General features: G+C 37.5%; 1 long non-coding RNA gene across 4 annotated transcripts in view; it reads left to right on the top strand.

Annotated features, from left to right (window-relative positions):
* The window catches only part of LOC145723279 (uncharacterized), a 363,052-nt gene that overhangs the window by 166,435 nt on the left and 170,354 nt on the right, over positions 1-26,263 (top strand). The window contains exon 3 of one of the 4 annotated variants that reach the window (XR_014148206.1): positions 9,845-10,075. The exons of the other annotated variants lie outside the window; for them this stretch is intronic. This is a non-coding gene — a long non-coding RNA (uncharacterized LOC145723279). Of the gene's footprint in view, positions 1-9,844; positions 10,076-26,263 lie in introns of those variants that run through there. 4 annotated transcript variants of the gene reach the window in all.

Raw genomic sequence — 26,263 nt, 5'->3', positions numbered from 1 at the left:
TGGCACACTTAACAGTTCAGTTATCTGAGGATTAAACAATTTGTGTGGACAATCACCTTCGAAAGGGACACTGCCGGTAAGAAAAGGATTTGTGTACCAGGCCATTTCACTATAAATCATAGGATACTAGTCAATTTCTTGGTTATGATCATTAAGAAAAATAGTACCTTACCAACAGTGAAACTCAAATATTAGCATCTATGTATTTTGAGAGAGGTCTCCCAAGAACATAGTAAACATAAAGCTAGACACACAATAGTCACAGAAATGTGACATCCTTTTTCTATCATCCTCTTACGCATTGCGATTGTAATTAGTTATTTATTATTCAACCTCACCTATGCCTACAACCCCCATTCTCTTGGCTAGGAGCGCGTTCCACATAGCAGTTACACCATGCCTGGTAACAGTTGTGTCCAGCAAACAACATGTGTGTCACTTGTTTCCATGGAGGATTTGTCCTTGGATATAAACAGAGAAAACCTCAAAGACCAAGCTGTCAAAAGATCAGCACAAGTGTGTAGTGAAAAAGAATAAGAATCCCCTTTTCTGATATCCAAAGACAAGTTAGAAGGGAATACAAGAGATACACATGAAAGAAATAGACTGTGCTTGGAAGCCTGTGATTTTTTGGCAAATCTGCCATTCCTATTACCACCTTCTATGATATTTTTAAATAGCTACAATTTTTATAAAAGCATTCTTAGAGACATCCTCGTGGGAAATACTTTTTGTTTTTCATAGTCAAACAGGAATCATTTTTTTCCTCCGAGGAACTCAGCCATTCATGGTCTTTGCAATACCCAGATATATGATAAATTTCTTTGGGCCCATTGCACAGGTGAACAAAGTAAAGCATGGAAGGACTAACAATGTTGGCCTCAGGGATGATGCTAGTTACTGAAATTCACTTTCATAATTCTCTAGTTTATGTATAAATAAGTCTTTGGGCCAGGACTTCCTTGATGTAGCATATATCGTATCACACTGTTTTGACAGGAAAGGAAACATATCTAAATTAAATCATTGCCCCAGTCAAATCTAGTAGAAATGCTTTGTCAGCAGTGACAAAGTTTTGTATTTGATTTGTTACAGAATTGCAGAATTTTGAGCTGAAAGGGACCTAGAGATAATGTATCCATCTTCTCCTTTTCTAAATGAGGGAACCAGTTCCCAAAGAACTGATACAAATTACCTAAAGGGATACAGTTAATCCAATTCAGGGCTGGGACAAGAGCCAAGTCTCCTTATTCCAAGGACACTGTTTGACCCCCTACCACTTTGTCCTATAGATTCCTAAGGAAGCTTAGAATTAAAAGTAAATTGAGACCCTGAAAGATCCCAATAGATCCTTTTATCTAGTAATCAATCTACTTGTTAATTCCTCGATGGGACACTCTTTTTCATACTTTGCGCTTGTATTTACCTTTGCCTGCAAATGTCCTCCCTTCCTTCTCTTTCTGGAAAAGCCCCTTTGTTCTCCTAAGACCCACCTCAAATGTTACTTTTGGGGTGACACCTTCCCCAGCTGCATCAAGCAGTCTCTTGTTCTCTTGCTGTGGTCCCTTATAACATCTTGCAGTGTGTTAAGTGACTCGTTTGTGAGCCTGTTTCCCCTATTAGACCATGAGCTTAGATATAAGGACTGTGTCCAAGTGAGTTAGAACACTTTAGGTTGCGAGTAAAGGAAATCTATTTCAACTAACATCAGAGGATTGTTTTGTTTTGCTTTGTTTTGTTTTGTATTGTTTTGTTTTGTTTTAAGAACCTAGGGATAGCTCCCATGAGATAAGGAAAGGCTGCAGCCCATTTTCAGGAGGGGACTGAGTGCAGGACTGGAGCATTACAAGGAACCAAGTCCTCTCTTTTTTCCTCTGGCTCCTGCTTCTCTATGCATCTGCTTCATTCTTTGCTGATCCCATAGACTAGCTATCTCTGTTTCCCAGTTCACAGAGTTGGAAATGGACATTACTGATAACTCCCCAGTTAACATCACCTCCACTAAAGAATAAGCCTCATCGATTTGGAATTCCTTGTCTCAAAGACAGTTAATTCCCAGGAAAGAAAAGTGCCCACCCCTCCACCAATCAACTGTGACCAGCGGACAGACATATCATATTAACATGGTGCTCTGACTATAAGGGCATGGCAGAGGAGGAAGTCTCCAGAAAGGGGAATAGAGCAAACTGAGCAGACATAACTGGATTTCTACTACAATATCTTACTCATTGTTTTATCATGTCTCCCCTTAAGTAACACACAGCATACCAACACACAGCATACCAACACACTGATACACTTAGTTCTTGGAACCATGAGAGATGAAATAATTTTGAATGAATTAATTTAAAATATTTTATACAAACCTGTAATTTTATACATAAGTAAACTGAGAGCCAGAGGGAAAAAATGATTCCTCCAATGACACATGAATGGTTAGTAATCAGAAGAGAATCTAGATTTCTGGAATATTAGTTTTAGGCTCTTATTTAAACATTTATTAAGTCTTTATTTTGTACCACTTAATTTGCCAGTTAATTTGCTTTACCAACATTATCTCAACTAATCCTCATGAAAACAGTACGGTGAGTACTATTATTATGCAGGAAGGAATGTGAGACTTAGAGAAAGCAAAGGACTTCAGGGGATTAAGGCCAGGACTGAAAGCAGGCTCTGCTTTACTAGAAATCTCCAAACCAGCATTGCCCAATTAAATAACATGTGAACTACACATGTTATTTTATATTTTCTAGGAGCCACACTTTAAAAAGTGCAAAAAACAGGTGAATATTTAATTGTAATGATACATTTTATTTACTTCAATATATCTAAAATATTATTATTGCAACATTCATTCATTATAAAAAATTATTATATCACATTCTTTTCTTTGAACTAAGTCATTCTTACTGCACATCTCGTTTTAAACTTGACACATTTCGAGGGCTCAGTAGCCACAGCTGGCTGGTAGCTATCATATTGGACAGTGCAGTTCTAAATGATTACACTTAGGTACCCAACAGAACTAGTTAAACTTGGGGCGCCTGGGTGGCTCAGTTGTTAAGTGTCTGTTTTCAGCTCAGGTCATGGTCCCAGGGTCCCAGGATTGAGCCCCGCATCAGGCTCCCTGCTCCACGGAAAGCCTGCTTCTCCCTCTCCCACTCCCCCTGCTTGTGTTCCCCCTCTCACTGTGTCTCTGTCAAATAAATAAATAAAATCTTAAAAAAAAAAAAAAAAGAACTAGCTAAACTGCATGAACTCTGATGTGGCATAAGGACAACTTGTCAGTCAGACTTTATTACATCTAGTCCTCCCTTGAAGAACATACCCAATACTACAATGCCTGGTCCAAGGCAGATTACACTGACTTGGAATCTCCTGCCTCTACTTCCAGATGAGATACTCAGTGAGCTACAACAGTGTTACTCTGGGCACAAGGGAAAGCCCCCTGACAAAAGCCCTGCCTGGGGCTCACACAGTTCTCTACCCTCACGGCAGAGGGGGCCTCTCCTACGACAAGTGGACGTGAAATCTGGGCTTCACTTTGTGCCACAACAAAAGCAACCCGTTGTCTCAGTTACACAAGAAATTAAAATACACAGGTAGTTCAACAGCCTTTATTTTTGGTTCTGCTCTCAAGATGCCCCTTTCACTAGATAACAAGCAGTAGATGTATTTTGACTCAGACGGTTTTCCAAGTTGGGGTGTAGACCATTAGCAGGAATGTGGTAACCCATTTAGATGAAGGGGGAGGGGTCTAGCATTAAGCATATGCTGAGCACCCATCTCTGCCTCATTTCTTTGGCTGTGGGCAGCAATTAACATCACCAGCTGACACTGCTTGTCCTCTTTTCAACACCATTTTCAACAACACTGAAAAGCAACTCTACATAATGAGAAGAAACAGGAAGATTGTTGGGAAGCCCGCTAATATATGAGAATACATAAGGTGAAAAGTGAGGAAGGATAATTATGTGAGCCACATCTATAAGTGATGGAAAATAACCAGTTGAGAGACGATGCAGTATCTTATTACTGTTAATTTCCAAAACATGTAACTTAATTCATGTAAATCTGAGTATTTTATTGATGAACAAATCTAAAGAGGTTGGTAACTATTCTAGAATTTAAACATTTAAAAATTAAGTACCATATCTTCTATTGATCTACCTTTTAAAATATTGTGTTTTTATAGATCCCTTCTTCTCCATACACCTATAATATTGAAGAGCTCAGAACAACCCACACTTAAATATGTTAATAAGAATAAGATGTGTTAAAATGAATACATTTACTTCTCACCCATTTCTAATATCCATAATCTATCTTCTTGTATGTAGAGTAGCCCTCATTTGCAAATTCAACAGATTAATCATGAAGACATTTGTTTTTCCATTTTGTTAAGTATTTGTCACATGCTTTTGTCATTGACCACATTATAGAACAAATGAGAAGAGTTTAAACCAATAGGCTGTTTTTGAAGAAATATAATTTAAATTTAAATTCTTCTGGGAGAGACAAGACAAACAAGATAAATTACTGTGTGACTCCAGTAATTGCCAGAGTAAGTAGGAGAGAAGCAAACAGAAAGAACTGCTAGTTGAAGAAAGGAGGATAGGAAGTCTGAGATGGCTACCTGGGAGGGTTCTAAGCCCCAGTAAAATAGGACTGAACTTAAAACAACATTTTTAAAAAAGATTTTATTTATTTATTTGAGAGAGTGCGAGACAGAGAGAGAGAGAGAGGGCACAAGCAGGGGCAGGGGGAGAGGGAGAAGCAGAGTCTCCGCTGAACAGGGAGCCGGATGTGGGGCTTGATCCCAGGACTCCGGAATCATGACCTGAGCCGAAGACAGACGTTTAACTGACTGAGCCACCCAGTTACCCCTAAAACAACATTTTTAAAATAAACTTGGGGGTGAGATTAAAAGGAAAACCATCAGGTGACATGAAGAGAAGACTGGTTACAAGAGAAGAATTTAGGTTACAAAACAAGGAATTGAAGTTTAGGTGATACAAACAGAGAAGCAGGGAGGAATGAGAACCTTGAAGACAACCTCAAGATAGCTGGGACATAGTATGCCTTCAATAAATGTTTATTATTATGAAAATAAATGTGGGAAATGGTGAGGATAATTCACAGGAAGTCAATGAATAATATAAACATAATGGTTAGAATGACTTGCGAATTACTTTAGCTGTAATGTTTCAGGGTGAAAATTGACTAGAGTCTTGGAAACCAAGAAGGATGGAGAAATAGAAGTAGAGGACCTGGTTGAGAAAAGGCAAAAAGGAATGGGCAAAAATAGAACAACGTTTTAGAGAAACAATTGCCTGACTGTGAAAAGCTACCACAGGGTGCTGGCAACTTAATTAAAAAAAATTTTTTTTTAGTCTAAAATATTGCTGTACAAAAAACTTGTGTAATATCTTTGAGTTTTTAAAAGGATGGAATGGTGTAGTCCCAAAATGATATTATGTTACTGTTGCGTTTATGCACATGCAGATCTCATGCAATATTATCAACGTTTTCCTTTTCTTCTATCTTCTTAGAATTCTCTTTCTCTGGAGTCCATGGTCTATTCAGTATATGTTGCACTTTTCAAAGGAATGAGCAAAGACAAACTCTCTGACTAGACACACTTACTGGACATTTTATACCAAATACACAACTATATAAATTTCATCTTTAAAGGCAAGGAACTAACTAAAAATTCCTTTTGTGTTTAACTGTAGGAATTTATGAGACCTGAGTATGCCTTTACCTATCTAAGCTATTTGTATACATAAGCTACTTTTCAGTGATTTTCCATTATTTTTGATGTCTATGCCTTGCTCTCTGTTCAAGTTGCAAACTACCCCAAAATCTAGTGGCTTACAATGAAAACATTTATTTAACTCATTCGTCTGTAAGTTGGACAGGGTGCTGTGGGAAGGCTTGTATTTCTCCACACAGATCAGCTGAGTGGCTCAGCTGAGGGTTGTAAGATCTGCTTCCCAGTTGGCTCACTCACCTAACTGCTAAGTTGACATTAGCTGTCAGCTGGAAGCTCAGCCAGAGCTAAGGAAGTGGGGGTCTTAGTTCTTCTCCATGTGGGCCTCTCCACAAGTTACTTGGACTTCCTTGCAGCATGTGGACTGGTTTCCAAGAATGGGCATTGCACAAGAACCAGGCAGAAGCTGTATCACTTTTACTAATCTAGGTTTTCAAGTCACAGAGCATCCTTCTGCCACAGTCACCAGTCAGTTCAGATTCAAGGGAGCAACTGTACAGCCTACCTCCCAGTGGAAGGAATGTTAAAATCATGTCATAAGAAGAGTTGTGGGAGGTGGGAGAAATAGTTATGGCCATTTTTGGAAAACACAGATTCAAAATCTGTCCCAACTCTGAGTGAACAGAACAAACTTCTGTTTCACTGCTCTCCGTTGTATTGCTACCCAAATTGCTTTGCTCAGGAACCCAGAATTCCCCTCTGGGGCTTTTGCCTCTTTAGAATGATCACAAGGAAAGGGTTAGGGAGCAGGAAGCACTACCTCCTCCACCTACCAGAGAGGTCACAGTTAGCTCTGGAGTCGAAAGCTGTGCGCTTCTAGGAGAGCACTTAGTACCTCGGTTACAAATCAAAGTACCTCTCACTGACTGGATATTCATGACTTAGCAAATCACAGCTCCCATTGCCCCCTCTACACACTTCTGGAGTAAATCTAGAGAAAAGCGAGGAACACGTAGCTTGGGAAACCAGGTTAGAATTAGACAGCTCACTCTACCAGGGAAGAGACAACAACATGGTTTCTATTGAACATCATTTGTGAGAGTTGCCTTAAAGGATTGTGTATTCCAAAGGACAGACTGAGGAAAATACTTGATCTTGGGAGAGTTCCGGTTCAGATCTAAGGGACCACGCACATAATGGAAGAAACAGGGCTCTCAGGCAGATAGATTTAGATTTTAATTCAGCTCTGCCACTTAACTGTGTGATCTTGGGTAAATCACTTAATCCCTTTGAGCCTCAGTTCCCTTGTCTGTGAAGCAGGAATAATACCTATCTCCCAGGGTTGTGGTAAGGACTGAATTAGATAATGTTTTAAGAGAGCCCTTCTATCTAGTATATGGCAAGCCCTAAATAAATGAATTCTCTTCCTCTTTTCTCTGCTGCTGATTCATTATGCTTCAGAGCACCTAATTTTTCTGAATTTTAATTATCCCATTTTATAGCAAAGGAATTGAGATGAATTTGACCTCTGTGCCTTAAACCAGCAAATGGATGGCAATGCCAAGAACAATGTAAATATATTACAATCTGAAAGATATTAAGTGCTTTTCAGATGCAAAGGATGCATAAGTACAGGGAAATCCCAACTCATGTTTCCTAAAAAAAAAAAAAAAAAAGTCAATCCCCCTGCAATTGCAGGCAAATATTAAAAGGAAGATATTGCATATATTTGCATATAAAAGGATTCTCAAAAGAGCACATGGAGAATCTTGACCAGCAAACATGGTTACATGTGGGTTTTCACTATGTAGAATAATTTTGTGTATATATATATATATATGCTGTGTATACAACTTACTTTGAAAAGAATACTGGTGAATATGGCAACTTGGGAGTAATTTTAGAAAATGCTATGTTTGCCTGAAAGCCTATAGAGAACTTAATTAGATTCAGAGATGAAATCACCATGAAAATTCCCACTAAGTTTTTCAAGTGTACCATTTTTTATCTGGTTTTATATGACTGGCCTTTTTCTGTGTCATTGCTCTGATCCCCATATATGCTCAAACCAGCAGATAGAGGAATGTTGGCAGCCTTCACATATGCTTGCTGCCCTGTGCCCAGTGGAGGAAGAGTGGCAAGTTTGTAATGTTTGCCAAAACAGCCTGGAGTCACTCGCTGCACTGAATTTAAAACCCTGGTAAATAACAGAAGCTAATTTCAGCTTTAGATGATGGCCCACTGAATCCAGACTCTCTTTGACCAGAATGCCAACTCAAGATACATCCCTAGTCTTTGCATGCTCTAGAGAAGAAGTCCTCAATATCAGTTTAAGTGCCCATTACCGTCATTTATTCCACAATCACGATACCTTGCTAAATCCATCTCAACATAGGCCAGGTTTCTGTGGCTTTGAAGACTATGGATTTGTGGTTTGCAGGTATTCTAGAACATTCCATTCTTGTTTTAGTTATTTTCCATTTGAGTCATTTTAAATTGGCAGCTGGCCCAAGGGACCATTACCTGCCTCGTTAGAATCGGTTAGTATTCTATTACTAATAATTAAGTCCAAACAAAGAGAAAAGAGCAAGTCAACCTAATCTGAAGAGGGAACCGGTTTCCTCATCTATAAAATGTATTTCTATTTCACAAGATTGCTATAATGATCAGATGAGAAAATAGTTTTGAAAGCATTTTATAGACTGTACAATGGCAAGGTGATAGGAAAGAGATCAGACTCATTATACTGAGAAACTCTCAGAAGTCTACACAGAGTCCTGGTAGAGGAATGCTGAAAGCAAGCCCTCACAGAAAAGTATTCGATTCAAAGTTAGAGTCAGCAAAGCAGGCTGGGGAAACAGAACCTTAGGTCCCTGCCCAGGTAAAATGAGGTCATCTCAGGTCTGGAACCCAGGAGAGGGGGGCCAGTTCAGGGGCACCGAGTTCAGGCACAGTGATTGAAGCAAAGTGTGTGAAAGTTTGTGCTCACCATCCAGCACAGACAGCCAGAGGAACTGTAACTGCGTGCTTACTGCCTTTGTATCTTTATGGTCCAGCCTGTCTGTTTTCCTCAAGAAAAACAAATGCTTAACATTCTGTGTGAGGATGAAGTTTGACAGGAAAAGCCAAGCTAGAGAGAGAAGTATGATTTGTTAATGCTTCTTCTGAACTCTTGTCCCCATAAATGTCCAACTCCACTGTTTTCAACATCCCTTGGATGATCCAGCTTCCTTGATGGACACCTAGCAACCCACCTCTAAGGTTCTCTGTGAGATAATGCTGCCCAAATTCCTCATTACACCCACCTCCAGAGAATATCTTAATATTTCTTGGCATTTATAGTTCTTCCTCAATCAAATTGTACCCATATTATGTCTCTTTCCCTTGAACATCTTGGTCTCTGACTAGCTGACCATTCTGTCTTGGGGTATGACAGTAATCACCAATAATGGCTAACATATTATTTCTCCAAATAGCAGTTTTGCTGTAGGGAGTTTTTAATGCAATAAGCTAAAAATTGAGGACCTCATGGTATTACTGCTAGTAGAAGTGAAACTGGCCATGTTTCCAGGCATCCTTCAAATCCCCTCCCAAAGTGGGCCCTGCCACTGCTTATTCACAGGGGTCAAGCTGGAAGAGATGAGTAGGTGGGCCAGTTCCAGTAGGGGGTGCTTCATGATGATGGTAATGAGAGTGGGTTGTTAGTCATTCATTTGAAAACAAAGGTATATGCAAAACACTTTGGGAGAAAGTGATATACAATTCACCAGTTTTTATGATTTTCCTGAACAGTGCTGTTAATGGTCTGAGATTGTGCATACAATTAACATAATTTATTTGACAAATATTTATTGAGAATTTACCATATGCTGGGCACTGTGCCAGGTCTGGAATATACAGTGAACAAGAAGACACAAATCCAAGCACCTAAATCATTTGAAGTTGTGATAGTTGTTCTAAAGGAAGATACAGGGTGGTAGGAGAGAATAATACTAGGGAATTGAGATTTGGTTTGGGAGTTAGAACATCTTTGAGTAAGTGTCCTGGAGGAATAGTAGAAATTAGGTGAAGAGAGGGAGGCAAGAACTTTTCAAGTGCTGAGATGTGAAAAAAGCATGGTTATTTGTCTAGGAACTGACAAGGAGGGCAGAATGGTCATAACCCAGAGAGCCGGAGAAAAGTAGAGCGAAAGGACATCGTTGGGCAAGCAGTGGGCACAGCGTGCAACTTCCCGTATGTATTGTAAGGATTTCAGAGTCTCTCCTAAGTACCCTGAAAAAGCCATGGGCAGTGGGGCTGGAGACATTTAATTAGCAGAATGGAATGATATTTAAATTTCAAGAACTCATTCTGGTTCTTCTGGAGGTGAAATTACAGCAGGGGCAGGGGAAGTCAGATATGCAGGCAAGAGGAAGAGCCTGCCTGGACTAGAGTGGCAGCAACAAGTAAATAAAAGAGGACAGATTCAAGATATATTTTATAAGGAGATTCCAGAAGATTTAATGATGGATTGATTGGGGTGGGGCTTCTGTGGGACAGAGGAGGTGCCAGGAATTGCTCTCACATTTCTGGTGTAAGAACCTGGGTAAATGGAAGTGCCATTAATGGAGATGAGCAGATTTTCGCAAATTGATGGGATTTCAAAAGCATAAAACACAGGTAGTGTGAATATAGGCTTCACCTTGAAATATTCAATGAAAATGGCAATGCCAATCGCCGTCATCATTTGAGTTGTGTCTATGTGTCTGTGTGTGACAGTGACTGTGTTTGTGCTTTGTGGAGAGGAGAACAGGAGGCTTAAAAAGAAAAATTGCAAACAAGTAGGTACCTAAAATAATGAAAAAATGATCACTGACTAGTATAGATGCTGCTGGGGAGTCTTTCTGATGCAAATACATACCTAAGTTAGCTCTGCTTTCACCTCAGGAACAAAAAAAAAAAAAGAAAGAAAAAAGAAAAGAAAAGCAAGGTTTAGAAAAGAAACATTGCCACCCGAAGCTACAGATTCCATTGTTTCTAAGGAAAAATTCATTTACATCAAATATCTGAAGCTGTCAGTGCACACAAAGACTTTGAAAGCGTTTGTTTGGAGCTAATACTGTACTTTCTATTTATATTCTAATACCTCGTCCACCCCCCTTATGATTCTTTGTGAACTTGCTCAAGTTTTGGCTCTACTATACTTTTTTTTTTTTTTCCCCTGAGACACACTTGTAATCTTTACAGACTTGTTCTAAGAGCAAAGAAATGGATCATTAAAGAAAGAATGAAATGTCATTTGATGGTGTGCCTGCTGCTTTCTTTGTGGAGAATCCGTTCCCATAGCCTTGTAAGAGTGGAGAGGCTGCATGCCATGGAAGTTAAGGAGTAGATTAGACGTGGTCAAGGACAGAAAACACATATGCTACCTGCCTCCTTCCAAGAAGATGAATTCTGAAGCTGAATGAAGCCTGCTATTTCTAATTGTTTTTTTAGTGAAAACAATCTTTTTTGTGATCTGTTTCTCAGGGGTGGTATACAGTCTCTGAAAATGAAATCAAATGCACACAGTGGACACAAAGCCCTCATAAATAAATAGTAATAACAACAAAGCTTTTGTAAAGTTAGGGGTAGCAAAAATCATTATCTGAAATAATGAGACGTTATCTGACAGGGTCATTGACCACTTGAAGTTCTGATGGTAATGATCTGGAAGATAGTTTATAAAATCTTCAGGGGATTTTTGAATCTTAGGAAAAGAACCTGTATCAAAGATAAAGGCACTTGTGATGAGCCCTGGGTGTTGTAGGTAAGTGATGAAACACTAAATTCTACACCTGAAACTAATATTACACTATTCACAATAAAATTTGAAACTAAAAAATAAATAAATAAAAAATATAAACTAATATTACACTATTGCATAAAATCTGAAACTAAGAAAAATAAATAAAAAATATAAAGAGTATCGGGATTAGTAAGAAAGAAGGGGTTATAAGAAACTATACACATCTCTACACATTTTTGGAAAAGAAAGATGAACCAGAAACTAAAAAGATTGGCTCTGTTGAAGGAGAAGTGGAAAAGAGGCAGAAGAAAGGTAGAAAAGGAATGAGTAGAGATGGGGAGCGTCTGACATCTCGCTGAGTATACCACTTTGTATAGCTCTGACTTTTAGAACCATAGTATCTGTTCACATTCCAGAAAGATAATTAAAATTGATCAGGATGTGGGGGAACCCAAAACAGAATGCAAGCTCTGGCAAATAAATATAACTATATATTTCAAATAAGTAATATAACCACACTGAAGTGGAAGAAAAGAACTAACCTACATCACTGAGGAAGCAGTGTCTTGTTTGGACAATCTAAGACTAAAGACCAAAACAACTGTACACAAACACTGTATTCACATTACTAAATGTGTTTCTTACAAGGATATGGGTTAGCAATTCTGAAACTACTCATGGATATGCTAAAAATAAATATTTTATAGATAATGAGAGTCAGGTTTCTCATAGGTGGAGAAAAAGTTACAGATAAGGAAAGAAGACAACTAGAATGACCCTGTGGTTTTGGATTTAAGACAGAGATATAAGTATGAACTCATGTTTTTACTATATGTGCACAGAAAGATACAGAAATAAATATAGATGTATATGCAAGCTTGTATATATGTATACAACTTCTGTTCCCTGAGAGGTCCTAGAAGCAATGATACCCATGACCAATAAGCATACCTAACACCCAAATCTTAGTTTCTAAACACCATTCTTCAATAAAGGGAAACCAGTCTCCTTAGAGAAGTGTGCTGAACAGAGAAGCCCAAGAGTATCGTGGAATAGCTATAGTGATGGAAGGTAAAGAAGTACTTAAAAGTGGATGGAAGCATGTCAAAGTAACACAGGGGCCAACATGAAGGAACTCCCAATGGCCAAAGCTGGAACAATTTGAGCAAAAAAAAAGTAATGCAAGTGCTGGATTATAAGCCATAGAATAAAATAAACATCTATGAGTCTACACTGATATAATTAAATAATTTTATAAATAAATAAATGAGAAGAGACAGCTCATCTGCAAAGAAGAATGCTAATTAATACCTGTGAGTGTAATGAAGGAAATTCAAAAACCACCATCAAGCAGACACCAAAGGAATAATCATTGTAGACAAGACCCGTCAATGGATGCTAACATCAATAGACAAGAATTTGAGGAGGAACAGTACATTTGAATAGTCTCGAAGTATCTGTACCAAGATATTTGTTAATTACAGCAAAAAAAAATTATGACTTTTTATAATAGGGAAACCTGACAAGTACCACCTAACCAAGTGATCAAGATTAGTATTATCAGTAATAAGACCTATTGACAGGTACTTAATAGTACCCTGCTATGGTGCATTGATAAGAGCACTGCATCACTGTGGCTGGCATTCTTGCCAAAAATACATAGCTTCAATCTAGTTATGAGGCAACAGCAGACAAACCCAAATTGAGAAACATTTTACCACAGAACTGTCTAGACCCTTCAAATTCTCAAGATCATGGAAGACAAAGAATGGCTGAGGAACTCCTACAGACTGGAGGAGACTAAAGAGACATGACAACTAAATGCACTGTAAAATCCTGGACTGGACTCTGAACCTGGAAGAGAACCTTAGTGGAACAATTAGTGAAGTTCAAATTAAGTCTCTAGTTTAATAATTAGTATTATACCAACACGAAGTTCCTGGTTTTGATACTTGTACTGTGGTTATATAGGACAAGTTGGGGAAGCTGGATGAAAGGTACACCAAAACTCTCTATACTCTTTTTGCAACTTTTCTTTACCTTCAAAATTATTTCAAAGTAAAGTTTAAAAAGAGAATTATCAAAGTAAAATAGTTCCTGGAGTTAGAGAATTGAAATGGAGAATATGAATGTTGTGGAGGAAAATGAATTTTACTTCTATAAGATCCAACTGAAAACATCTGTGTTGCTGTTAAAATGAGTTATAGAAAATCCCTCCATCACTTTTTATTTTACTCTGTAGTTGTATCAGAATAACTTAGTACTTCTGACTAAATCCTTATTTGGATTTGATGTCCTAAATTCAATTTATAACCTCCCAATTTTATCTCTTGGTCTTTGTTCATTCACAGGTTTCTACTATTGTGAATAATAAGTAAGATGATATTTCAAGGGAGTAGAAAATTTCTTTTCAAGCAGAGTACTGAACTCCTTCAAAGGAAAAACCCTCAGTTTCATGTTCCAGTTATCACTGTAACAAGCAAATAAGGAGTCCTAAACTTGGAAGCAAAAATTCTTGAGAAAAAGGAGAAAGTTAGAACCTTTACCTCATAGAGCATTTATTTCTTGGTGTTTCAGGAGACAGACTGGAGATAGGATCAATCAGTTATTTAATGAATAATACTCATTTGATTTATGTCAGATTTATGTTTTTACAGGATGACTCCATCAGTCTTGTAGTGAGAACAATGGTTCATCCAATGTTCTCTTGACACCTGCTGGGAATACCTCATAACAGAAGTAGTTTCTATACTTAGTATTTTGTATATTCCCAAGACATTAAACCAGGATATATATATAGATAGATTGGGCAAGGGGGGAGGGGGGAGAGAGCACAGTCCCATATGTCTTTTCTTAGCTCTCCAATCCCAATATAAGAAATACAAATTTACAGGCAGTAGCATAATATAAAGTTTTCCCGGCAGGTACCAGTGGGTGGGAAACAAGTTGGGTTGCTGTAGCCACAGGATCCTTCTGTGGTAATGGAATAAAGCATTTTCTTGAGTTCTCCAAGGGGGCTTCTTCTTTCCAAAATCTTCCTGCTATGATTGCTGATAATTGAATGGCTTCACTAAGGAATGAGATTCTCATTTCAGAATTATCGTGAAATCAGAAAGAGATACAACAATGTCTGTAGATCATATCAGTGAATAAATGACTAATAACAAATCCTATTTCCGGGATGCCTGGATGGCTCTGTCAGTAAGCGTCTGCCTTCGGCTCAGGTCATGATCCCAGGGTCCTGGGATCGAGCCCACATCAGGCTCCCTGCTCAGCGGGAAGCCTGCTTCTCACTCTCCCACTCCTCCTACTTGTGTTCCCTCTCTCGCTGTGTCTCTCTCTGTCAAATAAATAAATAAAATCTTTAAAAAAAAATAACAAATCCTATTGCCAAAGTTGACCATGTAGGAAAGAGAGCCTCAACATAAGGTATATTATCTCCTGGTTAAAATATTATTTTTTCTCTGAAAATTCTGATTTCTTGTCTAATTAGGTGAGAGAAGAACAGTAATCATTCCATCATTAGTTTTACTCAGTACCAGGCATTGTACCCAGAGCTTTTAGGCATTAATTCATTTAATTCCCAAATAACTCAAGAAATAGGTATTTTTTAATCCCCGTTTTACAGATGAGTAAACTGAGGGAAAGGAAGCCAACCAAACTGGAAAAGCAAGGTAATTGCTGCCTTAAAGAAAATAAAAATAACATTGGGGAGGGTATGGACTATGGTGAGCACTGTGAATTGTGTAAGACTGTTGAATCACAGACCTGTACCTCTGAAACAAATAATACATTATATGTTAAAAAAAAAAAAAAAAAAGATAGTAGGAAGGGAAAAATGAAGGGGGGGCAGTCAGAGGGGGATAAAAACCATGAGAGACTATGGACTCTGAGAAACAAACTGAGGGTTCTAGAGGGAAGGAGTGTGGGGGGATGGGTTAACCTGGTGATGGGTATTTAGGAGGGCACGTACTGAATGGAGCACTGGGTGTTATACGCAAACAATGAATCATGGAACACTACATCAAAAACTAATGGTGTAACGTATGGTGATTAACATAACATAATAAAATAAAATTAAAAAAAATAATGCCTTTACTTGAGAATGACACTGTTGTCAGGAGCGTAGGGTGTAGTTTTTAGTATTTTGAAATAACGTATTTCCAAATGCATGTGCTTGTTGTAGAGGTATGTTAAATTCTCTAGGATGCACAAGTAAATCAATGATTATTGAGGAACTCCTGTCACTAGTACTAATCCTGATGTAATCCTTTCAATCATGGGCCTTACTTCCAAAATAACATAACAACTAGATATGGAAGGAAAGATTATAGGAGAAAAGGACAAAAAAGTGTATAAAGAGGTCAGAGCTATTCATTATTGCAAACACAGAACTTTCTGGGTTCCATGCTTCTGTGTAGGATGAACTATAATTTCTTCAACACTAATTAATCATAGATTCATTTTTTAAATTTGATTTTATCATATTCATTTTTATACAAATAAGAAAGTAAATTTGTAAAAAAGAAAATTAAAATTTTACGATAAATTTTATACTAACATACAAAGGAGACATTTTGTTACAGAACTAAAGAAGTTAAAAAGAGCAAGACCAGTAGCAGTTTAGAATGGCTAGAAAACTGAAATTAGGTACAGAAGAGCTAGGTGAGACTGAAGTGTTCTACAAGAGACTGCTCCAAAGGGTTTCCATGCCATGAACAGGTATCATTTTAGGTGTGCGTGTGTGCATGCTGTAGACAAGGAGGAGCCATCAAAGGATTTTAAAGAAAGAACTGCCATATTTTTATTTTAGTAATTTCATTCCAGCTTTCACAGAAGCACAGATTAAAGGAGTTGAAGCATGGAGTTGGGTAAAGAATTCACCTTAATAAGAAACGATGGAATAATATTGAAGGATTGGTGTGAGCAGAGACTTATATGATCTGTTGAATATTAGACATTGCAAGCTTTGAGAGAAGAATGATAATTATAGAGCAGACTGAGTAAGGATGAGCCTATGAAGAGGGTGAGGTCAAAATGGCAGGTGTATACATGGGTACATGATCATGTCAGTAAGTATTTAGAGCCATAGTTTTAATTTAAAAGTCTGCAGCAAATTCACTTGTAAAAATCTTAAATCCTATAGATTATATCTCCCACAAGAATCCTATAAAGAATGGCAACTGTTTTGAGTGTGTGGTGGAAAGGGTTATGACGATAGTTTTAACAGTTAATTGTTCATAACTACCATAAACATTTTAGTTAATTCTAAACAACAAATGTAGAACTAGAGAAGGGCCTGTGTGATCACAATCAACACTTTCATTATACAGATAAATAAACCCAGAGAAGCTGAGCATCCTGTTCAAAGGTTCACAGCCTTCTATTGCCAGTCTAGTTTCTAGAACATAAGTACTACCACATGTATATTCTCCCTGTTTTATCAACAGAGAACCCTGAACATAGCTCCGTCAGATGGTCCCCAAATTCACAAAGCAGGTGCGCAGCAGGGCTGCCATTAGAAAGCCCTCTTTCTACACTTCATTTATTAGCACCACCTTGTATGGGTGGTTTCCTTACTCTTCCCAGCTGCTAAGAGAGAGGGAAGATCCACTTTACACACAGCACCCAGCACAGTGATTGACAGATAGCAATAACTTAGCTGAATCTAAGTCAAACAGTGAGCAGTGGATGCCACATCCCAAACAAAGGTCACAGACAAAGCAGGACACAGAAACGAAGGATTTGTGAAATTCATGCCATGAAGACAACTCACCTGAATAATTAGAACAATAAACCAGTTATTTAGAGAACAGAGTGAGATTGTAGTTCTATCAATCAAGTGTTTACATGGACCTAATACCTCGTCGTCTTTCATCCCTGACTTTTTGTCAGCCTTTGGGTACACTTGTTTGCCACTCTAATTCTGAAGTTTGGAGCATCACTACTTGAGACACTTTACTCTCTTGAAAGCAAGAATAAAGTTAAATGCTAAGTGCATGCACTGCACAATCTTATAGCTTGTCATTGTTTACGTTTCTTTAAAAACCTTTTGACTTGCCTCTGCATTTTTAACACCTTCTCTTGATAGAAACAGGGACTTACAGAAAATTTTTTGTTTCATTGTTTGCTATTTCAAGGCCCATTGTTTTTGCTCTTAGTTTTAAAAAGGTACATGATCTCTAAAGACTTGCAATGATAATGTTTTGACATTGTAATTTAACATGGCAATGTGGTCTCAATAATCTTTCAGCGACATTGTTTTACCATTGTCTTGACGTTGTAAAATGGTCTCTCTAGACTTACATTTTGCCATTGCCTTGACATTGTAATATGGTCTCTATAGATTTGCATTGAAATTTGTTTTGTCATTGTCTTGATATCATAATGTCCTCTCCATGGACTTCTCCTCACATATATCATCCTCTCCAAAGACTTGCGTATCAGCCCCATTACAAGAGCAGTGTGCACTGTTAACTTCCCATTCAGGTGAACTGGGAATGATCTTTCATGGTTTCTACTTAACACTAAGTATCACATCTCATCAATAACTATTTTCAAACTCTTTTATCTCAACTCTTCCCAAATATCATTCCTGATGCAGGGTTTTTACCAAGAAGCAAAGTGGACAAATTCCCATTAGGTAAAATCTGCCTGCACATTTTTCATTTTTAATATTAAACTCACTCACTTTAAAAGCATTAAAGTGGAGCAGATCATGAGGGAGTTTGCATCTCTCTAACCCATAATAGGGCACTATTTCACAGAGTGGATCCAACCTATACAATAGTACAGTAGAGTACATTAGAAAGAGAAAATCCTGATCCTTTCTCTACTCACAAAATACCTTGGTAAATTCTGTTCCCTTTTGTAATGTCATCACTTTTCGATGCTTACTGCTTTAGACAGTATCACTGTGTATATTATCTTTCCCCATTATTGTGTACCCTAAAAATTCTAGGAGTATTTAGTATCCATATTTTCATCCACTATTCTACATGCATGCCTCAGTGGAATCATTTTTCCTTAGTCACAATAGGCCAGTTTAAACGAAAACAAAGTCATTTAGTGTGATCATGCATTTCCTGCAGAAAATGGAATCCTTTCCTTTGAGCCCTTTGGGGAAATTAAGGAATCAAGTAGGTCTCTGATAATTGGACTATGCCTAGAATGCAGCCCTTGCTGGCTAAATGATCGCCCCTTCCCACTGTCATTCGAACAGTAGGAGCAAGTTTATAATATTTAGTGAGTTTCTACACTGTGTCAAGCACTATACCAAGTTTTTAATGTGCATAATGTTGATACTACAAACATATATACTTCATAATCCTCATTTCTCATTATCCTTCTCCCCTTTTAGGAGCTTAAAGAGCCTCTGTCTCTTGCTAAGGTAACACAACTGTTACATCTGAATAGTGGGATTTAAACCCACTCATTTGAACACTTGACCAGAGGTTCTTAATTCAAAGAGCATTTAAAGGGGAAGAATCCTATCTAAATTTCACTAACTTCTGAGATGTATTGTTCTTTAAGTTATAAATGTAAGCAATAAAGCACAGTAGTATTAGAATACCAGTGACTTTGGCACCAAGAGGAAGCACAGATATTTTTCTGTCTTATGACAGTTACTGCAGATTTCTCAAAAGAGCATTTATGCTCATCACTCTTTCAAAATTGCAGTTGTTATTAGACCTGCCTCTAAAACTAGTTATTTAATGTCTTCAAGAAACACATATATTACTATATTATAATTTGGTTTTTCTAATGTTTTGATAACTGTACTTCAATATAATTTGTTTCCTCCCATGATTTCCTTCCATGATTTTTTTGCCATGACCACATACCACCTATATTTTTATTTACATAATGTTTTCTTTAAAATAACCAGTGTCTTACTCAATGAACTGTTTATAGAGAAAAATTTCTCTTTCTCCTGCTATAACAATTCATTATGTTATTGGAAACATTAAAATAAATATGCAACTATTAGAATTTTCATAAGAAGAATAGGTAGCTCACATTCCCCATTTTGAGAAATGCTAAACTAAGGCATAAAATGTCAGGTCTGGCACTCTCCTGTGAAGGCAGTCTGCTTTGCTAAAAGGTCAGTAATCACTAAGTGATCAGGAAATTTCTCTGAGGGTCATTCTGTAAGTGCTTCACACAGAGCTCATGGAAGCTCTCACTGTAGAGATAGGCTACATAAGGCAGTTCCCCTACGAGGAGGAAGGAACCTGGCTTTGGAATCACATTGCGGTATAGATTCTTGTCAGCCACCTGCCGGCTGTGTAATCTTGGCTAACTCAACCCTAGCTGATTTACTGATCTACAATATTCTAGTAAAGAGTAACACTCTGAAGACTCTACCAAAAAAACTATTAGAACTAATAAATGAACTCAGTAAAGTTGTAGAATACAAGATCAACATGCAAAAAGCAGTTGTCTTTCTACACACTGACAACAAACTATCTGAAAATGAAATTAAGAAAATCCCATGTACAAAGCATCAAAACAATACAATTTTTAAGAATTAATTTAACCAAGGAGATGAAAGATCTATATACGCTGAAAACTATATGATTGGTGAAAGAAATTAAAGATATCAATAAATGGAAATATATCCATTTTTATTGATTAGAAGAAATAATATTGTTAAAATGTCTATACTGCCCAAAACTGTCTAATATTCAATGCAATCCCTATCAAAATTCCAATGGCATTTTTTAAAGAAATTGAGTAAACAGTCATAAAATTCATATGGAACCACAGAAGACCCCAATAGTCGAAGCAATCTTGAAAAGGAAGAACAAAGCTGGAGGTTCACACTTCCTGATTTCAAACTATCCAGAGCTATGGTAATCAAAACTGTATGGTGCTGGCATAAAAATAGATACATAGACCAATGGAACTGAGTCTAGAGCCCAGAAATAAACCTGCATATATATGGTCAACTAATATTTTACAATGAAGCCGAGAATACGCAATGGGGAAATCCTTAATACATGGTGCTAGGAAAACTGGATACCTACATGCAAAAGAGTTAAATTGGTCCCTATCTTACACCATACACAAAAATTAACTTGAAATGGGTTAAAGACTTAAACATAAGACCTGAAACCATAAACTCCAGGTAAAGCTCCTTGACATTGGTCTTGACAATGATTTTTTGTATATGACACCAAGAGCACGGCAACAGAAGCAAAAATAAACAGTTGTAACTACATCAAACAAAAATGCTTTGCACAACAAAGGAAGCCACCAACAAAATTAAAAAGCAATCTTTGGAATGGGAGAAAATATCTGTAAACCATATATCTGATAAATCCAAAACACATAAAGAACTCACATAATTCGGGGTGCCTGAATGGCTCAGATGGTTAAGCGTCTGCCCTTGGCTCAGGTCATGATCCCAGGGTCCTGGGATTGAGCCCCACATTGGGCTCCCTGCTCAGTGGGGAGCCTGCTTCTCCCTCTGCCTCTCTCTCTCTCTCTCTCTCTCTGACTCTCATGAATAAATAAATAAAACATTAAAAAAAAACTCACATAATTCAATAGCAAAAAAGAAAAAAACCTAATTAAAAATGGGCAAAGAATTCCAGAGATGACATACAAATGGCCAACTGGCATATGAAAAAGTACTCAACATCACTAATCATCAGAGAAATGCAAATCAAATTCACAATGAGTTATCACCTCATACCTGTTGGAATGGCTGTTATCAAAAAGACAGGAGATAACAAATGTTGGTGAAAATGTGGGGAAAAGGGAACTCTTGTACACTGTTAACTGTTATTGGGAATGTAAATTGGTATAGCTGCTATGGAAAACAGTATGGAGGTTCCTCAAAAAATTAAAAATAGAACTATCACATGATCCAGCAATCCCACTTCTGGGCACATATCCAAAAGAATTGAAATCAGGATATCTAAGAGAGATCTTCATCTTCTGTTCATTGCAGTGTTATTCACAATAGCTAAAATATGGAAACAACCTAAGTGTCCATCAGAACACACATATGCAATGAATACATGTGAGATATAATAAATATATATTATATCTCACATATATATGTGTATATATATATCTTCTATGTATATATATATATATATATATGTATATATACAGAATATTACTCAGCCATAAAAAAGAAGAAATCCTGCCATTTGCAACAACATGGATAAACCTGGAGGGCATTATGCTAAATGAAATAAGCCAAAAAAGAAAGACAAATACTGCATGGTATCACTTATATGTGGAATCTAAAAGAGTCAAACTCATAGAAACAGTGGCATGGTGGTTGCTGCAGGGAGGTGGAGTGGAAAAATGGGGAGATGTTGACCAAAGGGCTAAAATTTCGGTTATAAGATGAATAATTATTTGAGGTTCTAATGTACAGCATACTAATTATAGTTAATAATATTGTATTGTATACTTGAAATTGGAGAAGAGAATAAATCTTATGTTCTTACCACACACACAAAAATGTTAACTATGTGAGGTGATGGATGTTTTAATGAACTTAGTTGTGGTAATCATTTCACAATGTATACATATATCAAGTCATCATGTTGTACATCTTAAATATATACAATTTTATTTGTCAGTTATACCTCAGTACAACTGGGGGTGGGGGTTGGACATTAAATGGGATGCCATTCCAGGTGCCTGAGCCTAAGTAAGTGCTCACAGAATGCTTGTTCTCTTCCCACCACTCCTTTTCTTGGTGAGTACATTATGGAGAAGACTATAATTTGAACAGAAAGACAAAAGATTTCAGTGTTGTGGTATCACAGTACCATGTCTGACAGGTAAAGACTCAGCTTTGAGTGGAGTCTTGAGTGCTAGAAAATGCACTTTATTTAGAAAATCTGGATTCCTATATTCCCATATTTCCAATGACCTTGAGCCAATGAACCTGAGTATCAAGTTTTCTTGTCTTTCCATTAGAGTGATGTATGATGTACATCACTGGTTTATTGTAAAAATTACATTAAAATACATGCAAGAGTACTGTCCAAGGCAGGACAATCCTATCATTACTTATCTGGCATACAGTCTTCTAAGATTTTATTTATTTATTTATTTGACAGAGAGAGACAGCGAGAGTGGGAACACAGCAGGGGGAGTGGGAGAGGGAGAAGCAGGCTTCCCACCGAGCAGGGAGCCCGATGCAGGGTTCGATCCCAGGACCCTGGGATCATGACCTGACCTGAAGGCATAAACTTAATGACTGATCCACCCAGGTGCCCTGTGACTTTTATGAATGACTAGAAGTTGTCATGAGCACTCGTTATTTCACTAGACAGTAAGGCTAATTGTTTCTACAATTTCTGTCCCTTTCCTGTGGTATTAGATTACTGTCCCACCTGCTCTGTGTTTATTACTTTATTTATTTGTTCCAAAAAATGTATTGATAATCTACAATATTTCAGACCATAGAGCTGACAATATTAGTGAATAGGAAGATCTAACACTTAAACAGAACTCAGAACTATTCAGAGCATTTCATGTGTATTAAACATTTAATCTTGGCATCAGTTCTATGATTTTTAATTTGCAGCTGAGGAAACTGAAACACAGAGAGGTTAAGTAACTTGCCCAAGGCCACACAGCTAGTAACTGGCAGAGTGAGAACTCATCTGATGCAGTCTAAGTCTAGAGTCTGTTCTAATCACTATATCATGCCCCCTCTCAAGACAGACAAGATGGACATCACCTCCTCATACAGGGAGCTTCTATGAAATAAATGCACCCTAACTAACAATAGTAAGGAAATAGGGTTTCGCAGTTTCCAGAGCGTTTTCACAATAGTGTTTCATTTGATATCTTCAGTGGCCCTGGACACAGGGAAGGAATTAGCATCTTCACTATGTAGATAAGAAAACTGTGACATGATCTTAAAGTACTAAAAAAGATAGAAAATTGAGAAGCAAAGACCTCAACTTGAAATTTTAATAAAAACATTATTTTCTGGATGTTCTTTTCTCCTATAATACTACACAGCCTTATTATGAAGCTCAAATAACATGACAGATTGTAAATTCCAAAGAACTGTGTATTACCTATAAGAAACAGTAGTAGTAGTAGAGAGAGTATCAGTTTCAATGCCCACAGAAACCTGATCTCCATGTGGACTTTGTCTAATTTAAACTAGGGCCATCATCTTCATAATAACTTCAAACCCCAAACATCCTATTCTGGCTTTAAACCCACAGGCAACTGTACACTAGAATTCTCTGCTGGTGTAACATCAGAGGGTATCCATACAGCAAATGTCAGTTGTCTCCTCCTCAAGAATAGGAGTTTGAACTCCAAACCCAACCCTGAAGCTAGCCTACTGTGAGAAGTGATTGAGCTGCAAACCTCTGGACTTAGTATCTTCATCTGCAGACTAGCTGGTAGAAGTGATAATATAGGGTCCTCATCCATTTTCCTATTTTTGTGTCCTTCTAATAGCCCCCACCCCCTGACCTGCCACACCCATATCCTATTTCTGTTACCATCTTCTCGATACTCTCTCTACCACAGGCCCTCATTTAATACTTTTTTTATGAATGTCTCTTGTCAGCATGCATTTGGTGTAAAGGGAATCCAATTTTTTTCTTGGGAATAATGACATTATTAATCTAATGATTTTTTTAAAAAATCAGGACAGTGGGTCAATATTCTTCACTTAACACACTAAGTCTATATACTGCAATGTTACTAATTGGAGAGATTTTTGATTTCAGAGTTCCAGATATTATTAATATGTGTGGTCAAGACTGGAAACATTGTCAAGATTACATAAAGCTTCTTTTGTAGGAAAAGTTCTCTGATTCAGAGTTGTGTAGGAAAAAAATTCATCAGCTTTGTCCATTTTGTGAAGTAAAAAGAGCTTGGGCTTTGGAATCTGGCAAGTCTGAAGTCTGAGTCTCAATTGTACTCATCTGTAAAGTGGAAATAATGCCATCTACATTACAGGGTTTTTCAGAAGGGAACTGAAATCATGAGAGAGGATCCCTGTGCACAGTACTCGGCACATAGTAGATGTTCAGTCGCCCTTCATTTCTCCCTATACTCCTGCTCTGATTGAAATCTATATTGAAATGTTCGGCATTCTGCTCACCAGGCTTTGTGGACTTTGTCAGATAAGAGCTTTCCTCGGCTTAGTATTTGGTAGGCAACTATAATGATAAACAATAACAAACACTTACTCAAGTGTTCAAAAGCAATTGATTTTCCTTGTTTTTTTTTTTTTTAACTCACCAAAAGTTTATCAACTTGCAAAAGCCTGTTTCTAAGTATCTCACCCTCCCCTTGGACAAGAGGTGAAAAATTATGGCTCCTAATATTTATTATGACTTTCATAAAATAAATCACCAACAGACTCTTGCAAGGAGTTATTATTAATTTTATTAATCGTAATGATACCAGTTGTGTTCAAAAACCTCATTCCAGTTTTTTTCTTGGCATTTACATAATTCTTGTTTTTCAAGTTGAAAAAAAAGGTGTTCAGATTAGACTCAATGCCAGCTTTGTCATTAATTTGTAAGTCTTGGATAAATACCTTTGATGGAAAAAAAAACCTAACTAAATCTAATTTCCATTCAATATATAACATTAATCAATTAAGGATGTCCTGAAAGTACATCCGTATAAGCAATAATTGTTCATTGTCCATGCAAAAATTTAAAAAAGTGTTGAGTGATAGAAATCGCTTCCCAAAACTATTGTGCAATCAAAAAGAAGCTCCTTGTGTTAGATAGAGCTGAAGTTTAAGGTTAAAGTTCAAGTTTTCATTCCACACTATTCAGCTTCACATGCATGGAATTCCCAGTAATATCGACATAGGGAGAGCAGAGCATCAGTCAAAACCCACCAGACAGATGTGAAAATCGAATTTTTCCAGTAAGCTCTAATGTAAAAGGAAATGCTAGCACATTGCAGGGCGGTGGAGTTGGAACATTGCGTGAAGATGAGAGCTGCAACTATAGCAACGTGGGAAACTGTGAGTCTAAAAATCAGAGGAAGAACTGCTCTGATAAGGATGAGTAAGGGCAGAGGAATTTTCTCCTAATGATTTAGATGTTTGAGACTAAAATATTTGTAAGAGATAAGCCAGTCTTTCCCCCTCTCTACCATGTAGGTCACAATGCCCAGGCAGACAAGGCATGCTATGACTAGGAAACCCAGTCTTGATGGGGAAGCCTGCTCTCCAGCCCCCCACCCCAGACCTGAGCAGTGCTGCTTTGATAAGAAATTCATTGATCTTAGAAGCTCCACTTATTTATTCTGTGGGAGAATAAACATGATCAGAACCTCATCTTATTCTCAAATGTTTTATGATATCATACGTGTTATAAGAAGCCCACATACATAATTCTGTGTAGGATAGAGATTGGTCGTGTGACTTGAGAAACAAAAAACAACCAACATCTGTGTAGTCATAGAATGTTCTACTTTTCACAATGCTTTCACATATGTTATCTCATTGAACCATGTCACAATTCTGTGAGGTAGAGATTATTAATATTATTCCAGTCCTGTAGATAATGCTCATGGTGGTTCCATTCAGAGCCATGTGCGCAGTCACACACTGGGTCTGGGCCTCTTGGGGACTTCCACCCAGTTTGCAATGTTGTGTTTTTTCTTTCTTTTATTATGTTATGTTAATCACCATACATTACATCATTAGTTTTTGATGTAGTGTTCCATGATTCATTGTTTGCGTGTAACACCCGGTGCTCAATTCAGTACTTGCCCTCTTTAATACCCATCACCAGGCTAGCCCATCCCCCCAC

Source organism: Leptonychotes weddellii, chromosome 9, assembly GCF_054177405.1.
Source record: "Leptonychotes weddellii isolate Sample4059 chromosome 9, ASM5417740v2, whole genome shotgun sequence".
NCBI lineage: Eukaryota > Metazoa > Chordata > Mammalia > Carnivora > Phocidae > Leptonychotes > Leptonychotes weddellii.
The sequence above is the reverse complement of the archived record's forward strand: the minus strand, read 5'-3'. Positions and strand labels throughout refer to the sequence as shown.